This window comes from Panthera uncia, chromosome X, assembly GCF_023721935.1.
Source record: "Panthera uncia isolate 11264 chromosome X, Puncia_PCG_1.0, whole genome shotgun sequence".
Classification (NCBI taxonomy): Eukaryota; Metazoa; Chordata; class Mammalia; order Carnivora; family Felidae; genus Panthera; species Panthera uncia.
In genome coordinates this window covers 34,371,920-34,398,276 of record NC_064817.1, presented here as the reverse complement: position 1 = coordinate 34,398,276, position 26,357 = coordinate 34,371,920, and the positions used below count along the sequence as shown (strand labels likewise).

At 42.2% G+C, this 26,357-nt stretch overlaps 1 protein-coding gene across 2 annotated transcripts in view; it reads right to left on the bottom strand.

Annotated features, from left to right (window-relative positions):
* Positions 1 to 18,013, bottom strand: part of USP9X (ubiquitin specific peptidase 9 X-linked) — a 162,090-nt gene extending 144,077 nt beyond the window's left edge. For both annotated transcript variants that reach the window (XM_049643713.1, XM_049643715.1), the window contains exon 1: positions 17,756 to 18,013. The gene's annotated coding sequence lies outside the window, so the exon portion shown is untranslated. The remainder of the gene's footprint in view (positions 1 to 17,755) is intronic.
* Positions 18,014 to 26,357: the final 8,344 nt, after the last annotated feature.

Here is a 26,357-nt window from a genome sequence, read left to right as displayed (position 1 = left end):
TGCTTTCCAGAAGTCACCTCATTAACATGAACCCAGTTGTGGTGGAGAGGCACTTGTTATGAATAACAAGACACCCATTTCACCTTTATGGCTCTGAAGCCATAAAGTTTCAGGAACTGAGGACAAAAGGCCAAATATTAGGACAAAAGATGTTCCCACTGCTCTTACTGCTCAGGAAATTCCAAGGATTTTGGGAGCTAGGAGCCAGGAACCTTGGAGAAAGACCAAAGATATGAGAAATATATTTTGGTCATCTGAATGACCAAATATGTATTTCTTATAAATCACAATACCACAAGCTCATAAATATCCTCATTTGCTACTACTTCATATACTTCAACATAATTAATTTGGAACTTACTAAATTAGAACATGGTATTCAGACAGAAACAGTCTAGAATTCTATGCTTGCCCTATCATTCATTAGATTTTTTTTAAAAGGCATTAATCAAATCAATAGTATAAACAAAATTGTAAGAATCATTTACAATCTTGTCTCTCAGTACAGTTCTTTTGAAATTTTAGAAAAATCTGTTAAAATACTAAACTCCTGGGGGGCACCTGGGTGGCTAAGTCGGTTAAGCATCTGACTCTCAGTTTCGGCTTAGGTCATCATCTCAGTTTCATGGATTTGAGCCCTGAGTTTGGCTCTGCGCTTACAGTGTGGAGCCTGGCTGGGATTCTCTTTCTCTCTTTCTCTTTCTCTTTCTCTCTCTCTCTCTCTCTCTCTCTCTCTCTCTCTCTCTCTCCCCCCACCCCTCCCCTCCCCACGCTGTCTCTGTCTCTCTCAAAATAAATAAGCAAACTTAGAAAAAAAAAACACTAAACTCCTGGGGGCACCTGGGTGGCTCAGTTGGTTGAGCATCCAACTCGGTTTCTGCTTGGGTCATGATCTCACAGTTTCATGAGTTAGAGTCCCTCTCTCTGTCTCTCCCTCAAAACAACAACAACAACAACAAACAACTAAACTCCTAAATCATTCTTAGCAATTAACACAGCTTCTCTAAGGCATCTGAGAAAAGCGTAAGAATGACTTGAGGGCTCGGTTTCACTACTGCAGCTACTAAAGTTTGGGATTTACTTCTTTCAGGAAGTCAGGGAAGAATTCATCTGCTAGGAATATATAACATACAGCTGGCCTTTGAACAACATAGGTTTAGGGGCACCGACCCCCCCCCCCACAAGCAGTCAAAAATCCACATAAAACTTGACTCCCCAAAGACTTAACTACCATTAGCCTACTGTTGACCAGAAGCCTTACTGATAACATAAACAATTAACACATAGTATGTGTGTGCATCTTATATTGGATTCTTACAGTCACATAAGCTAGAGAAAAGAAAATGTTACTTTAAACAAATCAAAAAAAGAGAAAATACATTTACGGTACTCTACTGTATTTATCAAAAATAACCCACGTATAAGTGGATCTGCACAGTTCAAACCTCTATTGTTCAACTGTCAATTGTACATATTCTAATACATATAATCACGTTCTACATAGAAGATGCAATAAAGTGCTATTTCTCTAAATACACTCTGCAATTCAAATTTTTCACAAATACAAAGAGGCTTTCTTTCAACCAAATTTGGTGAGGTTTCTGGTTTTTTGCTTTCGTTTACATTTGTCGTCTAAGCATGGCATTTTTTACTGCTAGAAACAGCTATTCTTTCTTGGCTCTTCTGTACATGTTTTGCCTCTTTCTTTTAGATAAAATTTATTTTTTTTAGAAAGCATGCAAATGACGATTTGTCAAATAGCATCAATTCTTTCCCTTCTTTTTATTTTTGGGCCCATTTCAGGACTTCTTTTTGGGTTGATCTAGGTAATAGAGAGGACATCAGTGCTCTGCTCTTGGGTTTGCAAACTCAAGTAGCCATTTGCAGAAGGTGCTATTTGTGGCTGTATCGCTCACTCAATTTGCTCAAAGACTGGAGAAAAACTACATTGTCTGCAAATCAGCCACTCTTTTCTGCTTTACCAAGTCCTTCAACAAATAAGGGACTGTATATCAAAATACTGATTTATAATAGCTTTTTTCTTAATGTTTATTTTGGGGAGGGGGGAGAGAGCAAGCAGGTGAGGGAGAGAGAGGGAGACACAGAATCCAAAGCTGGCTCCAGGGTCTGAGCTGTCAGCAAAGAGCCTGATGCCGGGGCTCAAACTCACGAACTACAAGATCATGACCTGAACCGGAGTCGGATGCTTAACCCACCGAGGCACCCAGGAGCTCCTATAATAGCTTTTAAATGTGTGCTACGAATGCTAGTGTAACAAGTGGTATAAGCAACCTGGTCCAAGCCTAACCTGGACACCAGATATTTAAACAAAATAAAAGTTGCATGTGTGTCACAAATAAACATTACTGTATATGTAATATAAAATTACAAAATGTCTGGCAAATGGGAGAAATTTTCCTTACTTCCATCACCAAAACTAATAACCACTATTTTTGTGTATTATCTTCCAGATTTTTTCATATGAATACTCCTCTAAAAAACTATAGAAATAATGTAACCAAATTAAGAAAGTTTGGAAAATTGAAAAACAAATAAAAACAACCTCTATAATGCTAAAATGTGATTGCTATAATTTTGGTGTATTTTCTGCTAATCTTCTGAAATTACATTTCCTTTACTTATTTTTAAGATAGTAGATATGGGTATCTATCCTTTTTTATTTATTTTTTTTTTAACGTTTTTATTTATTTTTGAGACAGAGAGAGACAGAGCATGAACAGGGGAGGGTCAGAGAGAGAGGGAGAATCCGAAGCAGGCTCCAGGCTCTGAGCCGTCAGCCCAGAGCCCGACGCGGGGCTCGAACTCACGAACCGCGAGATCATGACCTGAGCCGAAGTTGGACGCTTAACCGACTGAGCCACCCAGGCGCCCCTATCCTTTTTTAAAACAAACATTTATTCCCTTCAAAGAACATTCAGCGAAGAACATTCATTCATGCTATTTATTTTCTGTACCTTGCATTTTGTCACTTAAAATATCTTGCAAATCTTTCCATATCAGGACATGCAGAACTGACCTTTTTGATTACATAGTATTCCATTGGGTGTGTGCATGAGAATTTAAATAACCAGTCCTTTACTGATGTATGATACACATTTGGCATGTTTTTAATCATTTGCTGTTATAAGAAAATGCTGACTTCCAGTTTCTGGTCCAACATGTAAGAAGCTTGGAAGTCATTACTGGCATCCTTACCAGAAAGGCTGGACAGATGAAAATCAACAGCTCTTCTTAGATCCATCAGAAATTTAAGGTCACAGAGCTGTGGACTCCCAAAATCGAGAGACAGGCAAATACAGATAATTACCAGTTTACTACAGCAGAAGCCTTAGAACCGAAGCCTAAAGCTGGAAACTAGTACCAGGCTAAAAAAATTTAAACTATAATGATGAATCACTGGAGGCTCAGTGTGGACAAGCTAGAGTTCAAGACACCAGGAGTGTGTGTGTGTGTGTGTGTGTGTGTGTGTGTGTGAAAGAGAGAGAGAGGGAGTTAGAGTTGGGGGAAGGTCCAGTCCGATTATGGGGGAGGAACTCCATAATTCGACTCTAGGAGCTCCACCATATTTTCAAGAGAAATATGCCTCCTGCCTGTCAGTAGGGGGAAAGGGAAAGTAAGCCTAAGGGGGTGAGGGGGTCTCTCTAACTCCAGCCCCAGCCTCCTCTAGCCTTTGTGTTTCACCTCAATTGGAGGGAAAGGAAAGAAATGAGAAGCACTCATAAAGGGCACAGCTCAGGGGCCCAGGCTCACTGAAGACTGAGACCTAATCATAGGGCTATAGAATGCCCCCCACTATTACCACATCACTAAAGGTCCATTTACCACAGTTCCTTTTCCCCAGTATATGATCTCCAACATTCAACCAAAAATTACAAGGCATACCAAAGACACACACACACACACACACATACACAAAAGCCACAGTATGAGGAGACAGAGCAAGCATCAGAATCAAACTCAGATTTGGATGAGATGTGAGAATTATGAAACCAGGAATTTTGTAAGTCTAGGATTACCATGCTAAGAGCTCTAGTGGGAAAAGTAGACAATATGTAAGAACAGATAAGTAATGTAAGCATAGAGTTGGAAACTCTTAAGAAAGAATCAAAAGGAAATGCTAGAAACAGAGACACTGTAACAGCAATGAAGAATGGTTCTGAGGGGTGCCTGGGTGGCTCAGTCTGTCAAGGGTCCAACTCTTGATTTTGGCTCAGGTCATGATCTCGCCGTCCTGGGACAGAGCCCTGCAACAGAGCCAACAGTGCGGAGCCTGCTTGGGATTCTCTCTCTCCTGCTCTCTCTGCCCCTCCCCCACTTTCTCTCGCTCAAAATAAATAAACATTAAAAAAAAAAAAGAAGGGGTGCCTGGGTGGCTTAGTAAGTTAAGCATCCAACTTCAGCTCAGGTGATGATCTTGCAGTTTGTGAGTTCCAGCCCCGTGCCCCATGTCAGCTATGCTGACAGCTCAGAGCCTGAAAGCTGCTTCAGATTCTGTGTCTCCCTCTGTCTCTACCACCCCCCCCACCCCCGCCGCCGCCACTCATCCTTTCTCTCTCTCTCAAAAACAAATAAACATTTTAAAAAATTAACAAAAAAAAAGAATGCCTTTGATGGGCTCATTGATAGATCAGACATGGCCAAAGAATGCATGAACCTGAATATGTTAACATAAACTTCCAAAACTGAAATGCAAAGAGAAAAAATTAAATAAAAAGAATGGAATATCCAAGAACTGTGAGGCAATTGCAAAAGGTGTTACATACACATAATGGGAATAACAGAAGGAAAAAAAAAAAAGAGAAAGAAAGGAACAGAAGGAATATTTAAAGTAATAATGGCTGAGAATTTTCTTTTCTTTTTTTTCTTAAATATTTATTTATTTTTGAGACAGAGAGCGTGAGCAGGGTCGGAGCAGAGAGAGAGGGAGACACAGAATCTGAAGCAGGCTCCAGGCTCTGAGCTGTCAGCACAGAGCCCAATGCAGGGCTAGAACCATGAACTGTGAGATCATGACCTGACCCGAAGTCTGACACTAACCAACCGAGCCATCCAGTCGTCCCAGGCTGAGAACCTTCTAATGTTAATGGCACCAAACCACAGATCCAGGAAGCTCAGAATACCAACCATGATAAATGCCAATCGAATGTGTACCTAGACATACCCTCCTCAAATTATAGAAAATCAAAGACAAAGATAAAATCTTAAAAGCCAGAGGGAAAAACACCCCACTTAACAGAGGAGCAAAAAAAAAATAATAATAATAATTACTTTGGAGTTTTCTTCAGAAACCAAGCAAACGAGAAGAGACAAGAGTGGAGTGAAATATTTAAAGTGTTGAAAGAAAAAACCACCAACGCAGAATTCTATATCCAGCCAATTATCCTTCTAAAGTGCAGGGGAAATAAATACACTCTCAGACAAACAAAAATTGAGGGGACTTGTTGAGAGCAGACCTGTTAAAAGTGCATCAGGAAAAAAGAATATATAGGTGGGAAACTTGGACCAACACAAAGAAAGGAAGAACATTAGATAAGAAATAAATGAAGGTAAAATAAAACATTTTTATGCTTAATGGATCTAACAGATAAGTTTGTTCAAAATAATAATAGTGACAATGTTAGCAATAATAATAGCAATCACAACATTTAATAAGCTTACAGATAAGTGATATAAACAACAGCAATGTTATAAGGAATATAAGGGAGGAATTGGGAATATTCTTAGGTACTTGCAACTATCATGAAGTGATACAGTGTTACTTGAAAGTGGATATGGACTAGTTTCAAATGTATATTGCACCCTCTAGGGCCATCATTTAAAAAAGGAGTATAATTGGTATGCTGAGAGGAAAGAAAACAGAATCATACAAAATGTCCTGTTAATGGCACAAAAACAGACACTCAGATCAATGGAACAGAATAGAGAACCCAGAAGTGGACCCACAAACATATGGCCAACTAATCTTTGACAAAGCAGGAAAGAATATCCAATGGAATAAAGACAGTCTCTTCAGCAAGCGGTGCTGGGAAAACTGGACAGCGACATGCAGAATGAACCTGGACCACTTTCTTAAACCAGACACAAAAATAAACTCAAAATGGATGAAAGACCTAAATGTTAAGACAGGAAGCCATCAAAATCCTAGAGGAGAAAGCAGGCAAAAACCTCTTTGATGTTGGCCACAGCAACTTCTTACTCAACACGTCTCTGGAGGTAAGGGAAACAAAAGCAAAAATGAACTATTGGGACCTCATCAAAATAAAAAGCTTCTGCACAGCAAAGGAAACCATCAGCAAAACTAAAAGGTAACCGACAGAATGGGAGAAGATATTTGCAAACGACCTATCAGATAAAGGGTTAGTATCCAAAATCTATAAAGAACTTATCAAACTCAACACCCAAAAAACAAATAATCCAGTGAAGAAATGGGCAAAAGACATGAATAGGCACTTCTCCAAAGACGACATCCAGATGGCCAACTGACACATGGAAAAAATGCTCAACATCACTCATCAGCAGGGAAATACAAATCAAAACCCCATGAGATACCACCTGTCAGAATGGCTAACATTAACAACTCAGGGAACAACAGATGTTGGCGAGGATGCGGAGAACGAGGATCTCTTTTGCCCTGCTGGTGAGAATGTAAACTGGTGCACCCACTCTGGAAAAACAGGATGGAGGTTCCTCAAAAAACTAAAAATAGAACTACCCTATGACCCAGCAACTGCACTACTAGGTATTTATCCAAGGGATACAGGGATGCTGTTTTGAAGGGGGCACATGTACCCCAATGTTTATAGCAGCACTATCAACAACAAGTATGGAAAGAGCCCAAATGTCCATTGACGGATGAATGGATAAAGAAGATGCGGCATATATATAGAGAGAGAGAATTGCTCGGCAATCGAAAAGAATGAAATCTTGCATTTGCGACTACATGGATGGAACTAGAGAGTATTATGCTTAAGTGAAATTAGAGAAAGACAAATATCATATGACTTCACTCATATGAACACTTTAGGAGACAAAACAGATGAACATAAGGGAAGGGAAGCAAAAATAATATAAAAACAGGGAGGGGGACAAAACACTAGAGACTCATAAATATGGAGAACAAACTGAGGGTTACTGGAGGGGTTGTGGGAGGAGGGATGGGCTAAATGGGTAAGGAGCATTAAGGAATCTACTCCTGAAATCACTGTTGCACTATATGCTAACTAATTTGGATGTAAATTTAAAAAAATAAAATTAAAATTAAACTGAAAATAAAATGTCCTGTTATAACTGGAGAATACAGCACCCCCATGTTCACTGCATTATTTACGAAGGCCAAGATATGGAAACAACCCGTGTCCATTAATGGACGAATAAAGAAAATGTGATACGCACATGCACACACACATACACGATGGAATATTATTCAGCCATAAAAAGAATGAAATCTTGCCATTTTGTGACATCATGGATAGACCTTGAGGGCCTAAGTGAAATACGTCAGACAGAAAAAGAGAAAGACCATATGATCTCATTTACATGTGGAATCTTAAAAAACAAAAAAAACAAAAAAAAAAAAAAACAAAAAAACCCATAGATACAGAGAATAGATTGGTGATTGTCAGAGGTAGGGGGGTGGGGGCCTGGGAAAAATGGATGAAGGGGGTCAAAAGGTATAAACTTCCAGTTAAAAAATAAATAAGGCACAGGGACATAGTTTACAGCATGGAGATTACAGTTAATAATACTGTATTAGAGGCGCACCTGGCTGGCTCAGTCGGTTGAGTGTCAGACTCTTGATTTTGGCTCAGGTCACGATGTCAGCATTTTGGAATCAATAAGCCCTTTGTGGGCTCCACTCTGAGCGTGAAACCTGCTTAAGATTCTCTTTCTCTCCCTCTGCCCTTCTCCCCCTCTCATGCTCTAAAATAATAATAATAATAATAATAATAATAATAATAATATTGTATTGGATATTTGAAGAGAGTTAAAGTAAATCTTAAAAATTTTCTTAAAAATTCAGTTTGTATGGTGATGTATGTTAGCTGGATTAACTGTGGTGATCATGTCACAATATATGCAAATAGTGATTCATGTTGCACACCTGAGACTAATACAATGTTATAGGTCAATTATACCTCATTTAAAAGAAAAGAAAATGCAGAAAAAGAGTAGAAGACAAAAAACAAAACACAAAGAATGAGGACAGTGAATGGAAAACAGGAACAAATATGACAAATATTAACCCAACTGTATCAGTAAGCATCAACGGTTTAAATGTATCAAATGAAAGAAATTGTCAAAGCGCACAAAAACAAAAAACACCAGACCAAACTACTTGTTGCCTATAGGAAACCCACTTTAAATATAAAGACACAGATAAATTAAAAGTAAAGGGACAGAAAAAGATGTACTATGCTGACACTAATTGAAAGAAAGCTGGAGTAACTATATTAATTTCAGACAAAAATATCTCTATGAATATCGTTGTACACATAACTTTTTTTTCTCATTTATAAGACAGATGATCTCTTTTTCTCTAAACTTTTCTGTTTTGGTTTTTTACGGAGGTGTAAAATACACACCATAATGTGGGTAAAATCCATGAAACAGTACAGCTTGATGATTTTTTGTTTTGCTTGAAACTTTTTTTTTAAGTGTTTTTAATCGTTTTTATCATTTGAGAGAGAGCACAAATGGGGGAGAGGGACAGACGGGGGAGGGAGGGGGGGGGGAATGAATATCCAGCAGGCTCTACACTCAGTATGTCAGTGTGGAGCCCGACCAGGGGCTCGATCACACAACCCTGGGATCATGACCTGAGCCCAAATCAAGGGTTGGATGCTCAACCGAGTAAGCCGCCTAGGTGCCCCTGTTCTTTTGTTTTTTCGTTAATAAAAACTTACTTAAATTCCAGTTAGGTAACATACAGTGTTAGTTTCAGGTATACAATATAGTGATGTAACATGTCCATACAACACAAGGTGCTGATCACAAGTGCACTCCTTGATCCTCACCATGTATTTCACCCACCTCCCCTCTGGTAAACAGTTTGTTCTTTATAGTTAAGAGTCTGTTTCTTGGTTTGCTCTCTATTTTTTTCTCTGCTTGTTTGTTTTGTTTCTTAAGTTCCACATATGAGTGAAATCATATTGTTATCTTTCTCTGATTTCGCTTAGCATTAATACTCTCTACCTCCATCCATGTCGTTGCAAATGGCAAGATTTCACGCTTGATGAATTTTTACATACACACATACAATTTCCACAGTTGTAACAATGTTAATTTTGTTAATGTTAATAATTTAGCAGTTACCATGTGGTAAGCACTGTTCTAAGAACTTCACATGTACTAATTCCTTTAATCCTCATAACAAACCTATAAATTAGGTACTATTATCATCCAATTTAGAGATGAGGAAACTAGGGCACAGATTTTTTTATTCTCAAATTAGTTAACATACAGTGTAGTCTTGGCTTCGGAAGTAGAACCCAGTGATTGATCTCTTACACACGACACCCAGGGGGCAGAAACAGATTAAGCATTTGGCCAAGGGCACATGGTTTGTAATGTCAGAGCCAGAATTCAGACCCATGCAGTCATGCCCCAGTATCTGAGTTCTTAACGTTCCTATAACAACATGTAAAGATAATCAGGGAAGCAGCTTAACACAGTGTCTGATGCACACTATTAAGTGCTTGATATCATCATCTTTACTATTATTAGTTTCATTGAATCTGGGGTGCCATCAATTAGAAGACACATCATTATTCAAAAAAAAATTTTTTTTAACGTTATTTTTGAGAGAGAGACAGAGAGAGACAGAACATGAGCAGGAGAGGGGCAGAGAGAGAAGGAAACACAGAATCTGAAGCAGGCTCCAGGCTCTGAGCTGTCAGCACAGAGCCCGATGCGGGGCTTAAATACACGAGCCAAGAGATCATGACCTGACCCGAAGTCGGACACTCAACCGACTGAGCCACCCAGGTGCCCTGACACATCACTATTTAAAATGCTACTAACAAAGAAAACACTGTCAATCACAATTGAAGGCTGTATTTAGTGTTGTAAGATGCATTCCAATTTCAAAGATCTTTAGATGTAAAAAAAAAAAAAAAATGTACTTTGTAGAATGAATGAAATTCAGTATTACTATATATAGCTTTGCAGTTATGTTGTTTAATAGCTTTAAATACCATGCATGTACTGAGGGGCCCCACATTATATATTCAGCCGCAATCACTCCTTTGAAGTGGAAACCTGCATGCCTAAAACTGAGTTCTCGATAGCCTTTACCATCTTGGCATACAGCAACTCTATTCTTCTAATTTTTCAGGCCAAAACCCTTGACATCAACAAATTCTGGGGTCCCTACCTTCTACAGAAATCCAGAATTCAGCCACTGCTCACCACCTGCACTACCAAAACACTATCCCACAACACGCTGTGGCAGAGACTCTTAGCCACTCACCTAATCCATGGTCTCTTCTTCCTGGACAGACACTTCCCAGCTTCCCTTGCAGTTAGGTGTGTCCACATGGAATGGGAGAATAGATTCCATGTACCAGTTTCAGCCTACGTGAACCTACCAAGCATACTCCTGTGTGCTTTTCTCCACTTGAAGCTTGCTGTAACAGAGATGGCTCTGAACCTTAACCCTAAGGTTGACCTTGGTAGCCATGTGTTGAAGATAACAAAGCCTCTTGTCAGAATGAAAGCATGGAGGGCTGTCCCAATGACCTGTTCACCCACCAGGTATGATAGGATAAGCAATAAAGAAATTTTTGTTGTTTGAACCAGTGAACAACGAGAAAAATGATATTGGAGGCTAGAAAGATGGAGAATCCCAAAAAAAAAAAAAGCTAAAAAAAAAAAAAAGAAAGATGGAGAGTCTTGTTAAATAGCAGATGTTACCTATAATAAAAGGAAGTCAGGCCAAGTGCCTTCTGAGCCTACAGCTTTAGGAAAGGACGATGGAAAGTGACGTTAGCGTGTGTTGACAGTTACTTGCTGTATTTAAGCAAGGCGTTACAAGAAAGACAAAAGCTCAGGCAAAAGCTTGGCTGGTTAAGGTGCAGAAATAAGAAATTTGGGGATGCGAGATTAGAAAAGCAGACTGCGCCTGTCTCCCAAATAAGAATACTGAAAAAGGCTTTGTGTAACGAAAGTGTAAGGGAACAGCTCCATCGTGACAGAGTGATGACTCTGCACATCTCCATGTAGGCCACATAAACAAGGTGTCTGCAGTCTGACTCAACCCATGGGCAGAATCCTCTGTGATTCCTCCTGGAACAAGGGGAGATAAGAACAGGCAGCTGCTACATACAGTGTTGTTTTTCGTCCCTATCTCGTGGGAGACTGCCACAAGGCTGTTTCTTATCCATCTCCCTGGTCTGGGGGAGAGCAATGCTTTCTAGCTTCCCCACCTCCCTGCTAGGATCCAGCTGGCAGCTTCTGTGGCCTTCTATAAAACAGCTTGGCTCCACAGCAGAGTGGCTTACCACTCTGGTGGTCCGTCGTTTGGTTCTTCATGTTCAGTGTTACCCTGTGGGGCTAGGGACATGGGGAGATGACACCGTGCTGATCTGATCTTATGTTGTCTCTGTAAGTAATATACTATCTAAAAACTATTTGGCCGCATTACCTCGTACCAGCCTAACAGCTATAATCGGGTCAGCCACCCTGCCGTTGCTCAGGGACTGTGTCACCTCTTGACACAAAGACTTATAAGACTCCTTAGTTAAATAGGGGGACTCGGTGCGCCTGGGTGGCTCCACTGGGTAAGCGTCTGACTTTGGCTCAGGTCTTGATCTTGAGGGTTCACATTAGGCAGGGAGAGATAAGAGAACTTCAGGAAGGCACATTGCAGCTACAAGTAGGGGGCTGAAAAAGCGGGGGAGGGGAGGGATACTGGTATTCCAGACCTGCCCAGGCTAGGTGCCATGCGTAGTCTCTCACAAACTTTCTCGTAAGATCCCAATAAAAAGTCAGGGACAGAAATCGTCGGCGGCTACCCACTTGGGACCCCTCTCACTCTTGAGAGCTTAGTACTTTCTGTCAAATAACTCTATTGCTCCGCTCACTGTCCCCGGAGCCTGCTTGGGATCCTCTGCCCCCTTTCTCTCTGCCCCTCCCCTACTTGCGCGCATGCTCTCTCTCTCAAAAATAAATAAACGTTAAAAAAATAAAAATAAAAAAGTAGATGGAAAGCGGTGGGGTCCTTCTCATCTGGGCCTGCTGTTTGCGATGGCACCAAGGCAGCCACCGTTCATTTCAAAAGGGAGCAGCACAGGAACGAGGAGGCAAATACGCAAAGCAGACTTTACAACTATGTCCAGGAAAGAACTCTGGCAACATCCGAAGCGAACAGATCAGAGGACTACTAAGGTATTAAGGGAACTGAATCACCAAAGGAACCAAGACCCGGTCTGAAAAAGCTGTGAGGTTTAAAACAATGCTCGGGCGGGAAGCGATCTGGGAAAGCAGACGTAGTCCCCATCATTAACTCTCTAGGGTCAGTTCCTTCTTGCCCCCCTCACTCTCTGTACCGACCAGCCTCCTGACCATTCCCTGAACATGACAAGCACATTCCCACCACAGATCTTTGGCCTTCGCTGGTTCCTTCCTGTCCCTGACAAACCTTTCTTTTCAGATATTTACACAGTGTTTCATTTTTAGGCATTTCATATATTCACAAGGTCCATCATGGATCCCCAGCCCAGGCTACACTAAGGAGGAACTGAAAGAAACCAGCTTTTTCTTCCTGCAGTTGCCACTCCACAGCAACCAGGTCCACCGTTGGTTGCATAAAACAAAACCCAGGCCTAACCCAACTGCCTGGCCGCCTGGTCGTGCAAGGACCTCAAAGCCCCAGAAGACGTACCTGATTATTTCTAGGACTTGCTAGGGATTGTCACACGCACTCAGGAACAAGTCCAATCCAACAGACCCCATGACACACTACTACTCTCAGCTGGATACCACAGACATGGGGGCCGCTCTGAAGCCTCCCTTGGGAGTACTGGTAGCTCCAGCTCAATTACACTACCGCCTTGGTAGCCCGAGGGCACCGTGAGGAGGGTGCAGAAGGCGCCTACTGCTTTGTGGAGTGGTTAGGGTGAACACCTCTCTCGTCTGTGTTATCTTCTGGTAAAGCTGCCCAGAGCAGTGCCAGATGGGAAATGTAGGATAAGGGCAGCTATAGTGAGTCCTGTAGTAAGAACATTGGCACCCTCCTAGTACTCTTGTCTTTAGGGTATTCTGAAACACAATTTCCAATGTGTGGGGTAGGGGGCAGCTTTCCCCACACTGATGAACAATTCTCAGAAGCCAACAGGGTGTCTGAGAATTCAACTCAATGCTGACTCTACCTACCTGGAAGGAGTATCAGATCCCACAGGTTAAGGATTCAGTCCTACAAGACTGCCCCCCTCCCACCCACCCACACACACCTCAGTTTAGAGGCAGGTTGCAAGCTCAGGTTGTTACCTGTCCTTCTGACCAACTGTCTCCAGACAGGAGTTCTTGGTAACTCAACTCAAACACCAGTTGCAAGTCTACGTTGTAACCTGTACTTCTGACTGGCTAGGTCCCAACAAGCTACTCCTTGGGTTCAATTCATTTGCTAGAATGGCTCACAGGACCCAGAGAAACATTTCACTTACTAGATCATTGGCTTATTATAAAAGGATATAATTCAGGAGCAGTCAGATGGAAGAGGGGAACAGAGGGGGGAGCTTCCATGCCCTCTCCAGGCCCGCCACTCTCCCCACATCTCTGGGTGCTCACCAACCCGGAAGCTCTCTGAACCTCGGACTTTTAGTTTAAATCAATGGCCAAAGGTGATTGATTCAACACCAGCCCCCAACCATCAGAGGTGGGACTGAAATTCCCACCCCTCCAATCACAAGGTCGGTCCCCCTGGCGACCAGCCCCCATCCACAGGTGCAGTCCAAGTCACCATTAACATAACAAAAGACACATTTAGGGCTCACTACAAAGAGGAGATTCCAAAAGGTTTAGGAGTTCTGTGCCAGAAACGGGACCAAGACCACATATACTTATTATAAACCACAATATCACGGTCCCCCCTGGTTTTCGAACACGGATCCCTAACAGCAAAGCAATCATAAAAGTCAAAAGATACTGGCACATCACTAGGATCTCATCCAGTCATTAATAACTACGTGTCCAGCATCATATCCTATTTTGAAAAGGTCTCCCAGGCAGAGGCCACTCAGGTTTGCAGGCTTCCATTCGATCCTGTCAGGTTCCCAAATCAAGAGTGGTCTTCACCTTCTCAGGCATCTGGTACACTCAAGCTAAGAAATAAGATTATCTCCTGCCCTGAGCCTCTTTGGAGATGTTAACGTAATATTGGGCTCTCCCCCCACCCCCCATTACATAACCCATGTATTCATTCCCTTACCCTCAGCTACTATTTTTCCATCCCTCCATTTATACCCAAACATTTCCACCTTTAGAAGGGACATTGGGTTCGTTCACTGTGCTGGTGTAGACTGTACGCAACAAAACTAGTCTAGCAAGTCACTTCCCCTCAGTCCAGCTCTAGTCAGATAAGGTAAGGTTACACACGTGCAGAACTAGTGGGCTATCTTTGCCACCAGGCAATATAGCTGCATTCACTGTCAGCCCCAATTTCGCCCGAAGGGACGACGGCCATCCTGCCCCATCAGGCCCTTAGGAATCCTGACACAAAGGTTAAAAACACAGTTACGGTTTCTTGCTTAGAAATCTAGCCCTTGTGGTCCTGGGTCCTGTGACCACTGCATCAAGTGGGGGGGGGGGGGGGGGGGGGGGGGGGGGAAGGTTGAGGTGATGTGGAAAAGCAAAGAATACTAGCACCTTCCACCCCTCCTCTTCTCCAGATCCAGCAGAGAAACAGAAGAATCTATCCAGTGGGGACATTCCTGCAGCCCTCCTCGTACTGGTGTCGAGTGAGCACACACCCGTGAAGGCCTCGTAAGCCAGCCTCCTAAACGGGTTTCTCTCCCACCTGGTCCCCCCTGCCCCTCCACTTTTAGAAAACCACTGTTTTTTGTTTTGTTTTTAAGAGAGAGAAAGGAGAGCGCAAGTTGGGGATAGGGGCACAGGAAGAGAGAATCTCAAGTAGGCTTCATGCTCAGCTTGGAGCCCAATGTGGGGCTTGACCCCACAGCCCTGTTCATGACCTGAGCCGAAATCAAGAGTCGGATGCTCAACCGACTGAGCCATCCAGCCACCCACCCTAGACAACCACTGTTTAATTCCCCACTCCATTCTCTGTGAAACTAGTACTCTCAGGAGGATACCCCTGCCCACTGTTGGACGTCATCAGCTATAAGGTATATTCTTTGGTCTGAAGAAATGACAATGGGCCGTCCAAAGTAGCACAGTATCTTCGGATCTGGCTCTTTCACAGCACTCCGAGCATCTGCCCCTTGGGCTGGGTAGGCAAAGCCCAGTCTAGAGTCAGTGACTATTCCTATCAGGACCCACTTGTGGCCCCAGGACTGCCAGCATGAGTCTCTCTCGCCAGCTATGTTCAGGGCCTTCCCACCAGGGAACCTGCCACACAGCCATCTGCAGGCTCTGTCTCCTCTGCTAATGGAACAGGTCTTATTGATATTTTGTGTCTCAGAAGAGGCAAAGAGGAATAGGTCTGGAACCAGCCCACCTCTGCATTGCTGCAGACCCCCCGTGTCCACTCATCTCGGGGACCCAGGTGGATACCTGAAGGGAACCCAGGGGGTATCTGCTTGTTTGTTCCAATCCCCTTCCAAACCTGGAAGGGGATTCTGATGGGCATTGATATGTCCCACTGTAATGCACCTCTCAAATTTCCATAGGGCTATGCCATGCATGGACATCCCTTTAATAAGCCACGTGTCTGTTACCCTCCTGCTGACCACAAGCCCAGACCACCAGCCACTGACCATTTGTCAGTAAAAAGTCAAACATACAGGCTTTTTTATCACTGTTCAATTCTTCCATCACTGCTAGCAAAATAGCATGCAATTCAGACCACTGAGCTGATTGGTTTTTACTTTTTCCAGGCAGAATGGAGGCCTTCCAAGCAAGCTGTGGTCCTTTCCCCATGGAATTTCTGTCTACACACCAAGCAGCTCTTAGTCAGTCAAGAGCTGTTTATAGGGCATTGACCAAGTGAGGACAGAATCCAGTAAGCAACTCACAAAGCTCCAGAATCAGTCCCAGGGGGAATGGGGCTCCCTGCCTATGAGCAAGCTCCCCCTTGCATTCTCCAGGCATTGCCATCCCCATAAAGGTGTTTCTCTAACACCATCCTAGACATTGTGGGTATTTCAGGTTTCAAGATCACGTATGTCTTTCAGTCACAGGACTGGCTTCAATCAATAATATCCAATAGCGGGGCACCTGGGTGGCTTAGCCGGTTAAGTGTCCAACTCAATTTTGGCTCAGGTCACGATCTCACGGTTCATCAGTTGGAGCCAGGTAGCACAGCGCCTGCTTGGGATTCTCTCCTTCTCTCTCTGCTCCTCCCCTGCTTGCTCTCTTTCTCTTAAAATAAATAAAACTAAAAACTAAAATAATAATATCCAATAGCAAGATAGTAAATGCCCCTCAAAATTATCGTCTCCAGAGTCCCAATAGTGGTCACTGGGAGGCGCTCGCAGGCTCTTGCCATAAACCCCAGTCTACACCCTAAAAAGGGCTATTGCAGAGAATTGGTCTCTACCAGCATTCCTGCTTCTACCCTACACCATGTGTGCACGGGCATCTCACTGGTTCCCATTTAGCATGTCTAATTACTTTTGCTTGAAGAGCAGGCATACGTGCCTTCTGTGTTACAATACTAGGTAGGGGTAGTGTGCCCCAGTCAGATATGTAACATCTATCCCTTAGCGATCCCCCAATATTTTGCCTTTTAACAATCAGAGAAAAGAAAACCACTTCACATAAAGTCTATTCAAACATACAAATTCTCCTACAAACTTTTACAGTAATTCCATCAACTCTTCTGTTCCTAGCTGTAGCTTCTGTTAGGACTTCATCAACAGGTTATGGTTTTACAATAGGGTAAGGGAAGTGTTCCTCAACCACACTTAATATTCATTCCTATAAAACATTCAGGTAAAGGTAATACAATTTCTTTAGAGAATACCAGCTTACACATTCCAACTTTCATAATCCTATCAACCCTAGGTGTTTACAATCTCTCAATCTTATTGAAGCAAGAGTTAGGGCTTCACCAGTGGGCTTTGTTACCATAGTTCATGGGGCTCCCATGACAAAGAGTCCTGGAAATTTCTTCTTTGGCCATTTTACCCACTCTCATCCTAAAGGCTTTGGATCCCCAGTGAGGGGGGTCCATCTTATCTTGATTAATCTGCCTAACTATTGGCCCAAGCACTTGCTGGTCAGGTATTTCATTGTGATTTTTTGCCTTCCAGCTTGTAAAATTTCTCCAAATAGGGGTAAATGAAACAGGTTTGGGGCCCTTTAATGCTGGGAGACTAACAGGGATCCATCTGACCTGACCAACCTCATGTAGTGCTTTATTAAAACCTTTGTCATAACCCCATCAATGTCTGTTTCCTTCTATACTTTTTTTTAATTCTGCAACTTACATATATTAAACAAAAAACCCAGTTTACCCATTTCTTAATAATCATGTAAAAATTTCCACCCACCGGAACGAATCCCCTTCCTGTTTCCTTTTTGTTTCGCACCTATCAATAATAGTCACTTTACTCACCAGATTTCTTAATAACAAAAAATTTCCACCTGGTTCGGAAGCGAGCGTCCCGTGACTTTCCCCATTGGCTTGTTAATTAACCTAAGGTTTCTATTAGCATCTGTAAGACCCCGAGGAGAAGCGGAGACTGCAAACTCGAGGAGGCTTCCAGAGCTGTTTTTTTGGTTTTGTAACAATGAGGTTACGTGGGGCGCCCATGTGAAAGGGGCCCCCTCAACCCTGGCATTTACCGTGACCTGGGTAACGGGCATATTCGGCGGGTTAACATCTGGGTCGTCATAAAGCCAGTCCCACACGCCAGGAAGCCTCGCAGCTGCTTCATCCGGGGCTTTCCACTAGGCATTTATCGGGGTTAAGGACAGAGCTCTTTCTAAGGATTAGAAAGCCTTCGGGTGGCTTTTGCCCAGTCCGCCAGGCTGGCTGTTCCCTCGGCAGTGTCTGGATCACGTACAGCCGCCTGTGGCTGTGGCACAGCGAGCCGTGGGTCCCGCACCAACCCAAACATGCCCTTCCCCCCCAGCAGCGTTCAGACCGAAGACACCACCCCCAATCAGTTTCTCTCCCCAATCCAGCTCGGCGAGGCTTCCTCAGGAAGCTGAGGATACCGATCTACAAGACGAAAACAACTCTTTCACACTAATCCCCGTAGGTTCAATAGGTTCTTGGTTTTGCCCTTCCCCCATGGTGATTATTACCTTTGGGGGGCGGTTTTGAGGCTAACGGCCAAAGCTCAGACTCACTGAAATCGGACTTTGGACTAGCATCAAAGTCCAACCGACTTTCCCTTTTAGCTTAGCTATTACAGAGAACAATGACGAAGGGATGGAATATTTTGCCTTTTTCTTATTAGTATGCATTTCCTTATTCCAACTGCCCGGGAGTTGGGTCCATCTTTAGTAACAACGCAGCCTAGCTGCCGTTCCATACCTTGGATGACCACATGCACACCTAGGAATCAAAGGTTCCTCATCCCCACCCTACCTCCCTTCATAGCTTCTCTTCCCAACCCACATGTTTCTGTGAGCCAGGACCGTTGAGCAAATCCCAACTCACTGACCACCAACTCTTTTGGGTTCCCGGACCCAAACCCAAAGTTCGGGGGTGGGGGAGGGCTCCCCACACAAAACCAAGCAATTCCTGACCTCAGCAGTGAGTCCCAAGAACTCAACTCAATTCGATACTACTTACCGGGAGAGAGCATCAGATGCCACAGGTTAAGAATTCAGTCCTACAAGACTGTCCCCTCCCCCACCACCCTACTTCAACTTCAGATGTTAACCACAAGCCCAGGCTGTTACCTGTGCTTCGCACTGACCAAGCTATACAGTGGAGATTCCAATGACCCTCTCCTTGGGTTCAATTCATTGGCTTGAGTGGCTCACACAACTCAGAGAACATCCTACTAGATCACCTGTTTATTATAAAAGGATATAACTCAGAAACAGCTAGATGGAAAAGATGCATAGGGCGAGGTGCAGGGGAAGGATGAGGAGCTTCCGTGCCCTCTCGAGGCGCGCCACTCTCCCGGAAACTCCACGTGTTGGACCACCTGAAGATCTGTGGGCCCCGTCCTCTCAGTTTTTATGGAGGCTTCATTACATAGTCATGATTGATTTAATCATTGGCCATTGGTGATTGATTCAACCTCCAACCCCTCTCCCCTCCCCAGAGGTCAGAGGGTGGGACTGGAAGTCCCAACCCTCTATTCAGACTTAGTTCCCCTGGCAACCAGCCCCCAGCCTTTAGGTGCAGCCCAAATGTCACTCGTTAACATAACAAAAGACACCTTTGTAGCTCTCCTCGCTTAGGAAATTCCAAGGGTTTTAGGAGCTCTATGCCAGAAATGAAAGGGAGGCCAAATACATATTCCTTATTATAAATCACAGTATCGCAGCTTGTAAATTGGAACTACGTTTAGGAGGACGTATTTTTAACACCTGATGCAAGTTGTACATATGCATTCTCTCTGACCTAGCATTTCCACTACTCTATCTACTTTAGAGAAACACTCCTAAACAGGTACAAAGATGCAGGGGCATTAACATTCATCATAGAATTTGATTAAGAGTGAACATAGGGCGGGGCACCTGGGTGGCTCAGTCGGTTGAGCTTCTGACTCTTGATCTCGGTTCAGATCACGATCTCACAGTTCCCAGGATCCAGCCCCAGGACCAGCTCTGCACCGACAGATGGGAGCCTGCTTGGGATCCTCTCGTCTCCCTAGCTCCCTGCCCCTCCCCCACTCGTGCTCGCTCTTGCTCGCGCTCTCTCAAAATAAACGAACTTAAAAGAAAGTGAACATAGGGCAACAGCGGAATAAACAACGGTATATGCACACTAAAGAACAGATGCAGCAGGTGACTTCCAAGACAAATTGGTAAATAAAGCAAATTGCAAAAAGATATGTACACTATGAAATAAAAATTGAAAAATCTACAAACAATGCCGTATACGCTTTAATAAACATATATACCTAGAAGAGTACATGTACATGGTAATCGGTAACAGTGGCTGCCTCGGGTAGGAGGGAAGAGAAGGGAATCAGAATGGGGGCTGGTGATGGAGAGGACTTTAGCCTTTTCTTAATAACCATCCTTCAAGAACAATTAATGCTTCTGTAATTAGAAATGAATGTTTTACAAAGGGCATTTGGCTGTGTAGCAAAACTGTCTGCGGCCCTCACCTTCTCTTTTATCACTTTAGCTCACGCTGGCCCAACTTCCAGTTGGTAGCACCTGCGTTACTTTGCCTAAGGGCTTTCTCTGGCCACCGGAACCTGCTCAGGATTTGGGGGTGGCTTTGCTACGCCTGCGGCCCACCAGAAATGCTGGGGAATAAGCTCCCTGTAAACAGCCTTCAACCAATGACTGATGGGAGTTGCTATCCATACCTCTCATTAGAGACCAGTCAGGAGGAAGAAGCCACATTAGTTATGTGGACAGACAGGATTTGCTATTGAAAAACAAAACAAAACAAAACCAAAAAAACTGTTAACTAGGCATAAAGTTGTTAAGTGGGTACCCCAAGGGGTGAAAAGAGAACTCTAAGGTCTCATAAAGAAAGTAATAGCAAGAAGCTGCTACCCTCCACCCACCACCCCCAGGGATGGGGTTGAAAGGAGAGAGAACGGAATTATTACAACCCAGAAGCTTGGAGGAAGGGCTCCCCTCTGAGGATGGGGTGCTGCTCACCTGAGGCTGGTGTCTCTGATGGGGAGGGTGATGAGACTGGTTCTGGAACTGCTGGAAAACCGCAAATTGGATTCAGCAGTAGACAAAGGAAGGCGCTGCAGGTGGGGAGGGGTTGGAAGAAATGTTCCTTGGGGGATTTTGACAGAAACAAGAAACTAACAGGAGGGAACACAGAAAAACAGGAAGCAATTTAAGCGGCTTCGACCCCTCCAGCCTTGTAGTCTCCTTCTATCGCCCCCTCTAGGCAGAGTCTAGCAGGAAGCCGCTGGCAAAGCAGAAATGTAGATGGTAGAATCCCATCCCCAGAATCAAAAGGCAGAGTATAGGAGGGTGAGTTTGAAGCTTCGTAACTTAATGGCATGCACAAAGGTAGAGAATAGTTTACTGAGCCCCAGTTCATCTATCACTCACCCTCAAGGGTTATTACTACTTTGGCTTTCTTGCTTCATTTGTTTCCCTCTATAGTTTTCCCCTGGAGTATTATAGAGCAAACGACATAATTTCACCCATAAATACTTCAGTGTCTAATAGGATACAGACTTTAGGAATACAGTACCATTATCACACCTAATAAAATTGACACTAATTTCTTAATATAAGAAATGTGTTCAAGTTTTCCTGATTGTCTCAAAAACTATGTGTTCAAGTTTTCCTGATTGTCTCAAAAATGCCTTTTTACTTGGGGTGTCTGGGTGGCTCAGTTGGTTAAGCATCCAACTTCAGGTTATGATCTCATGGTTTGTGAGTTCGAGCCCACTTCAGGTCCTCTATCTCACTCTGTCTCTCTCTTCCCCACTGGTTCTGTCTCAAAATAAATAAATTAACTTTTAAAAAATGGCTTTTTACAGTTGGTTTGAGTCAAGACCCAAACAATGTCCAGGTATCGTTTTTGTTAATGTATGTCTTAAGTCTCTCTTAATCTATAATCCTTTCTTCCCCCTTCCCTGTTTTCTATATATCATTTTAATTCACCAAAGAAATCATGTCATTTGTCCTGTAGAAACGTCCCATATTCTAAATTGTCTGGTCGAATCCTGCGAATCCTGTTGGTATCATTCAACATGTTCTTCTGTCCCTTATATTTTCTGTAAGCTGGTAGTTACATCTGGAGACCTGGTTAGATTCAAGTTCAATTTTTTGGCAAGGATATTTCATAGCTTACTGTATACTTCCTATTACCCCTCATTGGAAGGCACTACGGTCATTTTTTTTTTTTTTTTTTTAGTTTATTTATTTTGAGAGAGAGAGAGAGAGAAAGAGAGAGAGCATGAACAAGGAGAGGGGCAGAGGAGAGGAGAGAGATAGAATCTCAAGCAGGCTCCTCACTGTCAACTCCCCACCATGAGATCATGACTTGAGCCAAAATCAAGAGTCGGACACTTAACCCACTGAGCCAACCAGGTGCCCCCACTATGGTCATTTGTTTAAACTGAAGTATAGAGGCACCTGGGTGGCTCAGTCGGTTGAGCACTTGACTTCAGCTCAGGTCATGATCCCATGGTTCGTGGGTTTGAGCCCCACATCAGGCTTTGCACTGACAGTGGGGAGCCTGCTCCAGATTCTCTCTCTCCCTCTCTCTCTGCCCCTCCTCTGCTTGCTCAAATTCTCTCTCTCTCAAATAAATAAATGTTTAAAAAATTTAAAGAAATAAAATAGAGGGGCGCCTGGGTGGCGCAGTCGGTTAAGCGTCCGACTTCAGCCAGGTCACGATCTCACGGTCCGTGAGTTCGAGCCCCGCGTCAGGCTCTGGGCTGATGGCTCGGAGCCTGGAGCCTGTTTCCGATTCTGTGTCTCCCTCTCTCTCTGCCCCTCCCCCGTTCATGCTCTGTCTCTCTCTGTCCCAAAAATAAATAAACGTTGAAAAAAAAAAAAAATTAAAAAAAAAAAAAAAGAAATAAAATAGAGGTAAAATTGTTAAATTGGGGTATACTTTATCTACAATACAATGCATAAAAACTAAGTAAACAGCTGGAGGCATATTTACAGATTATGCATCCATGTAACCACCACTCAGATCAATATATTATAAGCATTTCTGTAACCCAGTCCATTCCATCATAAATGGTGATTTTCCAGTTCTGTTATCCTTTCAGAGTTTGAATTCTTTTTTAATGAAGAACTTTGTCATCAATTCTGAATGCTCTGGAATACAGCCTGGCAGGATGTTTAATTTTTTTTTCCTTTGTCAACTCTATGACAAAGTTGGTGTCCTAGCAGCCTCCAAAAAATGACCAATGAGGTTCTATCTTTTAGTATCCCTATGAACTCATGGAGTTCTAAAATATTTGGTACATAAATATATATACTACTTTGCAGTCATTCTGCTTTTCAATGCTTAAAGTGTTCTATCTTGGGCCAGTGAGAACCCCTAAAAAAGTTGGTTCCCTAGTCCTTTAATACAACCCTTGTAGACCTTAATTTCTAGTAAGACAGAATATTCCAGGTTCATCTTTTACATTACAGTCTCAGAATTGAAATTAGCTATTTCCCTAAGGAGCTCTGCATGTTTGTTTTAAATTATATTTAGTCACCGTAATCTGGATGCTGGGTATTTATTGCTATCATGTTGTCACTTCCTTTAGGTCTTTTCAGTGCACAGAGCTAGGAAAGACCTACTTGTTAGAAAAAGAAAAATGAACTATGAATTCACACTGCCATTTCCCATCCAAATTAAAGATGAAAGGGTTTTTACTTAATGTCTTTGATTCTGCGTTTGTATCTCTTTTCTCTCACATATAAAACCGTGGTTCTTAACGATACTACCATAATGACACATCGGCTTGATTTTACTATATGGATAGAGTAGCATCAGGGTAACACTGTCAATGTTATTGCTGACGGACCACCACTGAATGCCGTTTAAGATTTATTTGCAGTTCTTACTGTCCTGTGGATCTAGCTCACTAGGGATATACTGTAAAAATACTGTGTTTGCAAGTCACTCGAAATAATTATTGTCTGTGTAGTTTTGCCACCAACTTGATAGACACTTAGGTTTGTTTGTTTCAGTTTGTCTTCCATTTTTAAGGATTATATTCAGTTTTTAAATTATTTTAGATAATTTTATGGTTCCAACATGTACTAGTGATCTATTGCCGCATAACAAATTAAACCTAACTTAAAATAACATAGATTTATTATCTCACAGTTTCTGAGGGTCAGAAATCTGGAACGGCTTAGCTGGGTGGTTCTAGTTCAGGGTCTCTCATTAAATACAGTCAAGATGTCAGCTAGGGCCGCAGTCAGCCCAAGGTTTAACTGGACATCTGCTTCCAAAATGGTTCACCCACGTGACTGTTGGCAGGCCTCAGATCCTCACCATGTGGGACTGCTCAACAGGGCAACTGGCTTCCCCCAGAACAAGTGATCCAAAAGAAAGAAAGAATAAAACAGAGGCCTTATTGTCTTTTAGAGTTTAATCTTGGAAGTTACATACTATCACTTCTGCCAAATTCTACTGGTCACACAGAACAACCCTGCTACAATGTCAAGGGAACTTCACAAGGATGTAAATACCAGGAGGGAGGAATCCTTGGAGGCCATTTTTTACTGACAACAAAAATATAAAACAAGATATATTCTGAGAGGTCTAGCTTCCATCTTTGTGCTTTCCACACTTCATGAGTCCCCTTTAGGGAACCACTTTTATTATTCCTTGCTTTATCTCTCTGTTGTTTTCTACTGAAAAATATCAGAAAAGGGGCACCTCGGTGGCTCAGTCAGTCGGGTGTCTGACTTGAGCTCAGGTCATGATTTCACGGTTTGTGAGTTCAAGCCCTGTGTTCAGCTTGGAGTTGAGTTTGCAGCCTGGAGCCTGCTTCATTTCTCTGTCTTCCTCTCTCTCTCTCTCTCTCTCTCTCTCTCTCTGCCCCTCCCCTTCTTGTGCTCTCTCAAAAATAAATAAGTATTTTTAAAAGAGGGAAAATACCAGAAAATACATACCTGTATTTACATTCCCAAAATATATTCTGTACCACAACTTTCCTGCACCTTGTTTTTTTCATTTAAGGCCATATTCTAAAGATCACCTTAAAGCAAAACACAGAGATTTTCCTCACTCCATTTTACAGCTTCATTAAACTTCATTATATAGATATACTATAGTTTAAATAACATTTTAATGGCTCCATTGTTTATTAATTCTTCTCCAGTTTTTGGATGTCTAAGTTGCTTATGATTTTCATGATTATAAATTATGCTGCAACAAATATCTTTGTGTATACAGATTTCTCTGCATATAGGATTATTACCTTAGACTACTCAACTCCCACATATTTATTAAGTCAAAGGTATGAATAATTTTTATGCTCTGTTTATGTACTGCAAAATTGGTTCACAAAAGAGCTACACTGCATTACATCTCTACCTACAATGTATATAGTGTGTTCATTTTCTCTGCACTTCTTATCTGACTTGCGTAGCCTAATTCTTTTTAATCTTTACTAATTTGATTGACAGATACACTTAAGTATATTCTTGTAGTGGCCATGTATTTTCATGTGATATTTTAGTACTAAGCTAGTTTACTTTATTACTCTGTATTTCAAAGATAATGCTGACTAATCTAGAAACTATATTATATCAAAGTTCATTTTTTACTATTTAAATTTATTTTTCTATATCTTTAACCTGAAGTGCATGTGGACTTCTAGGATATTTTTCTGAGCTAGTAAATATTTAGTACTTACATGCAAGCCTATAAATGTGTGCAAAAATTATAAAGGGCAATAATGATCACACAAGTAATATAAAATGCAATAAAAATTATTCCAGCAATTTTTAGTAGAATATATTCATACATTCAGAGATTGTAAAATATTCAAGTCATTTTGCTGGATTTGTGGCACTATGGTTTAATTTTTGCTATAAACATAGATGTTAACCCTTTTTCAGGAAGAAAATATCTACTGGAGTAAGAGATCTATTATTCATTAACTACATATTCAGTAAATGTTTTTAAAACAGCACTGCCATGTTTCTCATTAAGATACCGATGGCATATGTTTCTAAATTCATGTCATCATTCTTCATTGGATTAATTAGCAAAATGATGTTTTTCTCCTTTTACCTTTCTGAGTGATATTTTAAAAATATTTTTGGCATTTATACAGAGTACAATTTATAGGTCATAAAAATATTCATGTTACAAAGTATTCTTGCGTAGTTCTGCTGCTGCTGCTGCTGCTGTGAATACTAATTATGAATATATATTTAGGTATTCGTAACACGTAGCCATTTTCCTGAAATGTAACCAGACTCAGCAGCAGAGCCCTCCAGGGGGTGAAGTGGGGGTGGGAGTCGCTAACACCAAGACCACCTGCAAATTATCACACTGTTATCAATAAACAAGTCTAACAAACTGGGTTGAAATGTACTGAAATTCTTCTGGGCAGCGGTTAAATGGAAACATT